Source organism: Rattus norvegicus, chromosome 6 (genome assembly GCF_021556685.1).
Source record: "Rattus norvegicus strain SHRSP/BbbUtx chromosome 6, alternate assembly SHRSP_T2T, whole genome shotgun sequence".
Lineage (NCBI taxonomy): Eukaryota > Metazoa > Chordata > Mammalia > Rodentia > Muridae > Rattus > Rattus norvegicus.
The window spans coordinates 76,184,247-76,192,868 of NC_141539.1; the positions used below are offsets into that span (position 1 = coordinate 76,184,247).

The window sequence follows — 8,622 nt, forward strand, 5'->3', positions numbered from 1 at the left end:
CAATGGCGCTTCCTGAAGCGAGGTTGGCCTCTCCCGGGCAAAGGTTTGCTGGAGCAGCACATTTAGAGGAGAATTTCCAGCTTTTGCTCCTTAGTAGTAAACGGGAACTCACTGGAAGGCAGTGGTAAATTGTGGGGCCCCTTTATAGCTGTCTCTGGGTGGACAGTGTTTTGTTTTTGTTGTGTTTTGCTTGCCTATTTCACATCGACTTTGACTGTAGATTGAGACTTCCCTCTTAGAAGTTAAATGAACATAACTATCACTCCCAGAAAAGCTATCTTTCTACAGGAAACCGAGAAGACTGCTCATATTTCCCTGTCTTGGGACCATCCATATTAGCAGGGGAACTTAAACTGATCCTAGGATTGTCACAGTTTTAAAAGAATTCTGACACAATAAATTTAGAAACAATTTGTTTGATCACTTAACTAGAACAAATATCAATCTACTGGAAATATTTTATAAGATGAATAAGTATTAGATGCACCTTGATAATTTAGTTTTATTAATATTATTGATATTATTTCAAGTAATGATTCCATTTCAGGGGAAAATGGTTGGCCCAAGTAACTCATTGAATTCCCCTTTGCCTTTCTACTTCAGACATGGTGGTTTAATTAAAGGCAAATAGCACCATATTTTGTTAATAGGGAGAAGTGTTTGAGTTCATTACTTTGTATATTAGATTAAGGAGACATACTCAAAAATCAACTCTGAAGACATCTTTATATCAAGACAGAATATTCTTCGTAACCAGTTAGCCGTCTGATAAAAGTCTGAACTGAAGAAGAACAGATAAATTTTGTTGTAGATATCAGTTAACATTGCTATTCATGTTAAATACATGGCTTACATGCACACTGTAGATTTGTGATCCTCAGAATAGGTTTTGTGTAGCTTACTGTGTCTCCTGTCCCTTAGCTGGTTTTATACATATGCACATTATGTCTTTGCTTCCTAATCCTAGCTGTCACCCTGCTGCCTTTGAAATGGCAGTTGAGGAATAGGCTTTCATTTGCACTCAACCACTGTCCTATACAAGATCAGTTTTCAAAGTCTGGCAAAATCATTAGGTGTTCCATTGCTTAAATTTGATGCTTCATTAACAAGATAGTTATTTGGAATTTCCAACTTGGTGAATAAGAATTTATCTAATTGCCCATGTCTTAGTTAATAGGACTAGAAACCCAGATCATATATGTTATAAGCATATGGCCCCTTTTATGACTCATCACTTGAGATATGTAAATGGTGTCACCATAGAAGCAGCAGAAGGAAGCATGAAAATATGTGATATAATTATGTTTAAGAAAAGAAATAGTCAAATATGTTATCCAAGATCAGATCTAAAAGCATCATGAAACTTCTCGTGTGAGGCTAAGGATAAAATAATGCTATATTTTATATTCTCAAACAAATATGTTCCAAATGCAAAGTCCAGGATTTAACAGACTGTCATAGGGGATATGGAAATGCTTAGCAGAACACAATCTTTGATGCAAATGTCACAGTTCCAGAAATTGCTTGGTAGCCTTGAGCAGCCTTTGAAATTTGGTTCATATGTTGGGCTTGTCAATACCCTTCCCATGCTGCCAGAGGCTTAAAATCGGTTCCTTTTGGGTTCACTTGGATGAAGGAGAGCAGAAGTTCTTGCTCAGTCATCACATGTACAAGGCAACATCTGATCCCTGCTAATGTTTGCTTGCATTTCTGCTTTCCGAGTACATTAGGTAACCGTAGAAATGAACTTTCTGGTAACCCAAAGGTGCAAATAGCTAGGTAGACACATTGCTTGAACTAATAACAGCTGAGATGCTCCAACTGTGAAAATGCGAAACCCTTTCCCATGATAGGTAAAGTTATGCTCCTGATACCCACTTTCTGATGCTAGCAGCTCTGGCTTTCCTATCCCGCATGTTAGCCTTTCTAAACCTTCTATAATACAGCAACTGAAGGGATAGCAGCTAATACATGAGAAGCTTGCTGGAGCACTAATGGTTTTACTAGCACTCTGAATGTTACCAAATTTCTGTTGTGGTTAAAAAAAAAAAAAAAAAGCGGCAGAACTGGTTCCTGCAAGTGCCCTGGCAGTCAAGCTATCTTGATAGTTCTGGCTCAAGTGCTAACTTAGCTCAGCGGGCTCCATGCTGCCCCCTACTACTTTCTGGCCCACTGTGTGCAAGCCATTCCAACATGGCCCTCTGTCAGGCTGCCCCGCCCTCACTCACAGCTCTCTTAGCTGGTTTCTACCACAATAGGCATATGCATCCCAACTCTGTGGTGGCCCTGGTGCATCCTGCCACCATACTCTTGAACTCAATTAAGTCGCCACATGAAAGAACACATCACACAATATCCTCTGATCCAATTGATAAGATATAATTTGTCCATCTAGACAACACAAAATCCTATACACATCCATCCTTTGAGAATAGTCATAAGAACCTGTAATGTGCAGAGAGGAATCTTAACATCCACTGCCATGTTCTCTTAGCTCCCTCCTCCTCACTCTGGCTTCCTCTTCCTCTCTAAGACTTTTCTCATACCCATCCTTCCTTCTCGTCTAATGAAAGGCCTCGTAACTGCCTTTACTTGCATAGTGACATCAAGTAGACTTCCAAAAACAGTTGTCTTAGGGTCTTGGTATAAAGAGACACCAAGCCCAAAGCAACTTTTTTTTTTGGTGACTGGAAAGTATATATAAATGTATAATAATTCAAATTCTAGAAAGTAGACATCATTAATATATTTTAAATATGAGCATGTGCATTAAAATACAATACTTGATGTACCCAAATGTAAGACTAATATTTAGTTTAGAGCCCTAAATTTGATGTATTCTGCTGCAATTTAGATACACAACAAAACAGCATTTAGCATGCAGCACCTGATAAATACATATAACTAATTAAAACTTTAAAATGAAATAAATATAACTGTAGGTCTAAACACCTCCATATTACAAGTTTGATAAAACTGATCTTTATGTATTCACACTCTTGAATATAATTAATGCTCAGTATGTTGAAAGATGTATGAGTGAACAGAGGTATGATAGTATTTGCTGCTAGTTGTACTTTTCCCTAGGTAAAACATAATGGATATTCCCTAGGTGTGATATATTAAGTATCTATAATAATAAAAATATTTACAAATATCAATTGCAAAGCAACTTTTATAAAGGAAAACATTTAATTGGGTCTGGCTTATAGTTTCAGAGGTTCAGTCCATTATCATGGCAGGAAGCATGGCAGCATCCAGGCAGACATGGTATAGAAGAAGGAGCTGAGAGTTCTATATCTTTATCTGAAGACAGCCAGGAAAGAACTGACTCTTCGGTACTGGGTGGAGCTTGAGCACTAGGAGTCCCCAAAACCTGCCTACACAGTGACACACTTCCTCCAACAAGGCCACACCCATTCAATAAGGCCACACCTCCTAACAGTGCCAGTTTCCATTAGCAAAGCATATTCAAACCACCACAAGAATAGAACATTTCTACCCTTCAACTTTGAGTGTATTCAAACCATTGTGAGGTCTAAATTGAACCTCTTCCAGGACCTCTTGAATGAGACACTCGGAGGTGGTGATCGATGCAAAAGCAAGAGGAGTTTAATTCTGACCTGTCGGGGTCATCCCACTTCAAGGGGAGATGACCCTGAGCAGACTCTAACAGGGAGTTATATACCTTGCAAACAATTGGGGCAGAATTCAAACAATGGTAACCAGGCAGGGTACTATTGATGAAGCAAAGTGACCTTCAAGCTGACTCGTGGCCAGTGGACCATTCTGGACTTTCCAAGAGAGAGGACGGTTAGGAGTCGGGGCTGTGGGGGGTGGGAGGTTGGTTGAAAGTCACAGGTGGCTTTGTTTGACAGTTTGACTTACAGTTGCTCCAGGAACTAATCTAGCCCTACCCTTCCTGGAAGGGAGGGGTCTTTGTGCTTGGAGGTTTGTGATAGAATTTTCCCACTGGCCTTAGATTGACCCCAACTTCGACCCTTTCACCACTACATTCCACTCCCTCTTCCCCATAGGCTTATTCAAACACATAAGTCTATGGGGGCCATACCTAGCCATAGGATATTCCAAAATTCATTTATTCCAACTTCAAAAGTCCCCATAGTCTATTTCACAGTCTCAACAATGTTTAAAAGTTCAAAGTTCATACTCTCTTTTGAAATCTCTTAATTGTAATTCTGTATAAAATCAAAATAAAAAAGCAGAGCATACACTTCCAACATCAAAGCATATATATTACTATTCCAAAACATTAGTGAGGAAATACTGGACCAAAACAAGACTAAAAATCAGCTGAGCAACTCCAAACTCTGCACCTCCATGTCTGATATCCAACTCCTTTCAGCTTTGTTGACTACAACACACATCCTTCTCCTGGGCTGGCTCCACTCCCTGTCAGCAGCTTTCCTTGGCAGGTATCCCATGGCTCCGGCATCTCTAACATCTTGGGGTCTCCAAGGTAACTTCAACATTACAGCTTCTTGCTCCAATTTCTGGGATCCACACATGATTTCTAGGCTCCTCCAAAGGGCTTGGGTCACACCTTCAACTGTGCCTTCTGTAGCTCCCCAGAATCTGGTTCACTCCATTTCACTGTTGCTCCTATGCTTGGTGGTCATCCCATGACACTGGTATCTCCAGCGTGCTGGGGTTTTCACTGCAACTAGGCTTTACCAATAGCCTCTCATAGGCTCTCTTCATGGTAGAAAGCATCAACTTATCTGCATGACCCCTTCAGTTCTGGGCAGTCAACTGCAACTGAGGCTGCACCTTCACCTAGCCTCTTACAGTGCAAAGCCTCAATGGCTCTATATGACCTCTTAATGCCTTCAAACTTACTACTACCCAGGTAGTACAACTACACCATGAGGTACAGCCTTGGCTATCTCTGGAACACATCTTCTCTGTGCTCTCAGAAAACACTTCCCAGAGGATTTCACCTCAGTGATCTCTTCTAATCACTGCTAATTTCTTAGCTCCAGCCAACCTGCATCCCAGTAACCCCAGCTTCCAATTTCTGCTGCTTGCTGGAGTTGGAACATGCTCTCCTTGTTCTGCTATATCTGTCACTGCCTAAGCTTGGCTCTCCTGGAACTTGCTTTGTAAACTGACCTTGAACTTGAGAGTTCTGCATGCCTCTGTCTCCTGAGTTATGGGATTAAAGACATGTACCACCATGCTTTTCATAGCCCAAGCTTTTCATAGCCACTAAGCCTCACAATCTGGATCAAAAGCATATGTCTTCCAGCCTTACAAGCTAGATCGCAGGTGTGCCCTCCATTTCTGGATTGTAGTTCATTCCAGATTAAAAGTCCAAATGAAAACACTAACCAATTCATAATAATGCCCAGCATGATATAACTGCCCCTTGTTTACCTGCAAACACATAAACAATAAGCTTAGCTGGGTGGGATCTTGCCCTGAGGTCACCCCTTCCTTCATCGATTTATCACCTTGAACATAGGATTTAGCTCCATTCCATCTCCTGGTGCCCCTTTAATACTTGAACCATACATTTTTTATTTTTCATTTCTAAGCTTGCTACACTTGATCAAAATATTCTTCATGAGAATAAACCAGAGGACAAAGTCTATGCTGGGCTGTTTTAAAACTTCTATTGTCAGTGAAATTAATCTGAATCTCTGTACCTTAGCCTCAGGCAGACTCTTCAGACAAGTGCAAAAAAGCAGCCACATTCCTTACCAAAACATCACAAGAACAGTCTCTAGGCCACATCCTGAAATTCCTCTCCTCTGGACCCTCCTGAGCCAGCAGGCCTCCACAGTTTAAAATACTCTCAGCACCAAGTCCTAAGATCCACGTTCCTCCAAACAAAAGTACGGTCAAGCCTATCACAACAATACCCCAGTCCCTGGTACAACTTCTGTCTTAGCTAGGGTTTCCATTGCTTCAAAGAGACACCATGACCAAAGCAATTTTTTTTTTATTTATGTAGTGCCCTTTTTTTTTTATCTTTATTAACTTGGGTATTTCTTATTTACATTTCTATTGTTATTCCCTTTCCCAGTTTCCGGGCCAACATCCCCCTAACCCCTCCCCCTCCCCGTCTCTATGGGTGTTCCCCTCCCCATCCTCCCCCCATTACCGCCCACCCCCCAACAATCACGTTCACTGGGGGTTCAGTCTTGGCAGGACCAAGGGCTTCCCCTTCCACTGGTGCCCTTACTAGGATATTCATTGCTACCTATGCAGTTGGAGCCCAGGGTCAGTCCATGCATAGTCTTGACCAAAGCAATTCTTATAAAGGACAACATTTAATTGGGCCTGACTTACACTTTCAGAGGCTCAATCCATTAACATCATGGCAGGAAGCATGGCAGCATGCAGGCAGACTCAGTGCTGTAGATAGGAGTTGAGAGTTCTGCATCCTGATCTGACTGCAGCCAGGAGAATTGACTGTTCCACACTGGGCAGAGCTTCAATGCCCACCTCCACAGTGACAAACTTCTTCCAACAAGGCCACACCTCCTAACAATGCCACTTCTCATGGGCCAAGCATTCAAACCACCACAGACTGCTGGTACCCACTGACCACCTATAGGTTGTATCTCCTAGAGCAGCGCTGAGTGAGAATGGCTAGGGACGGACCAAGGGAAGACACTAACTAGACCATCATCTAATTGTCCCATGAATTCTTTCAGCACAATTCACATCCCTATCCCACATGAAGTGTTCTACACTTCATAAAGAGGAGATATTAAAGATTGTACTTGCTCCTATCATTTTGGATTTTAAAAAATGTATCTCTTTGTGGGCAGCAGTGGCCACCAGTCATGCATAAGATTGGGACTGCTGGGGTGGAACCCCTGGGCCTTCTGCGGCTGAAGAGCTAGTGCTTCTGGCTGCCTCAGAACGTGAGCTGGTTAGAACTGGAGAGCCTGAGTGACAGCTATGGCTACTCGGGCACCCAGCACATGCTGTTGGTGTTCCCACTGGCAGAGGGCGTCTTCTCTGTTCGAGCTGTTTGAGCAATTTATTGCTAAACCCTGTGCACTCCATGTTGGTGCACTCCATGACAGTGCTCTCTATCAGATCAAATCCATTAACAACACCTTGAGAAGGTGTTCATATCTGTTACTAAGGTGGAGAGTCACTTTTTATTTATGTATCTTCTGCTATGGAATCAGACTTCTCTGGTGTATGCCTTGGTTCTGGGATACCCGACAGTGCTGGTACTGTATCAACCACTCTCAAGAGAGCTTTATTACTATGATATCATACGACTGGCTTTCTCCTGGTGTCTTATGTTTTCTCAGTTTGTAGATGTTAAAAGAGGACTTTCTGATGATGTTTATACATCATTTGCCAGGCACTGTGCTCATCACTTTCTCCTACATCAACAACATGGCGCGAGTGGGAGCTCTCACCTTCTGTCGGCAAGACTCCTCGGACCCCAAGCTGGCTAGTTATGCCAGACACGAGCGCCTCTGTAACACCGTCTTTGTGATCTCTGGTGCTTCTTTTATGGTTACTGGTCTTGGAGTCTTCCCATTGTGGATTCTGAGCGCAACCCTCTTTGAGAGCTGGAAGATTTTCGGGCCCTGTCCTTCCTGGTGGCTCTCCAATGGCCTTCTGATCCTATAGATGCCGGGCCCTGTCCTTCCTGGTGGCTCTCCAATGGCCTGATCCTATAGATGCTGCATGTCACCTGGTCCTACCTAATCGCAAATGCTTTTAAAGCCTTGATCCAGGAAAGGTGTCCAAGGATGATGGCAGTGGTGTAGAAAGCAGCTCAGAGGAAGAAGATGAGACCACCCACACCAACAACCTCTCTGGCAGCAGCCCCAGTAATGGTGCCAACTGCACGAAGAGCTGCATGGGAGGCAGCCACTTGACTGAAGAGCAGGGGACGTGTAAAGCATCCGGCAACCTACGCTTTGGGGCCTCCCCACGTATACACTCCTGTGACTAGAGGGACTGCAAGGCACTGAGGAGAATCCTCTGGTCCTTTCAGTGACATCATTGGCTCTGCGTCTGTGTGGTTTTGTGTGTGTTTGTGCATGTGCGTTGTGCGTATGGATGAGCTTTATCCACTAGGTCTGGATTACTAGGCAGCATCTGGTCACTTCCGAACCCACCTCAAGTCCAGCGTTGGCTGTATCTTGAGTTAAGTTGTCTCCCGATCATCTGTGTCCTCCCTCCATGGCTCTTGAGACTCTAAGTTCCTGGTCCATCGAAATCAGTGGTGCAGCCAGACTTGGTTCCAGGACTTGGAGACTGTTCTTTTGGAGGAGGAAGTAATATTTCACCTGACGGAGCACTTTAGATAGATACCCAGGATCACTGTAGTCCCTAGCTACATGTCCCCCTTCCTGCCACCTGATAGTGTCAGGGACAACCACTGACCTGCTGCTTATTGAATGGTCTGCAGGGAGGATGAGCTGAGATTTGGAGAACATCAGCCACTGGTTGTGCTGCTACTGATTTTATACTATTATTTATTCTTCTGTGATTAAAGTGTTTCAATATTCAAAAAAATGCATCTCTGTTTTGTTGCCTCGCGTCATTCTTCATACTATGCTTAACATCAAACCAAAGGTGGCTGTGTCAGGCTGACTTTCACAACTGACCAGTTTACAA

General features: G+C 43.1%; 1 pseudogene; it reads left to right on the top strand.

Moving 5' to 3' along the window:
• The first annotated feature begins 1,742 nt into the window (after positions 1-1,742).
• On the top strand, positions 1,743-7,954 carry Cers5-ps1 (ceramide synthase 5, pseudogene 1; annotated as a pseudogene).
• Positions 7,955-8,622: the final 668 nt, after the last annotated feature.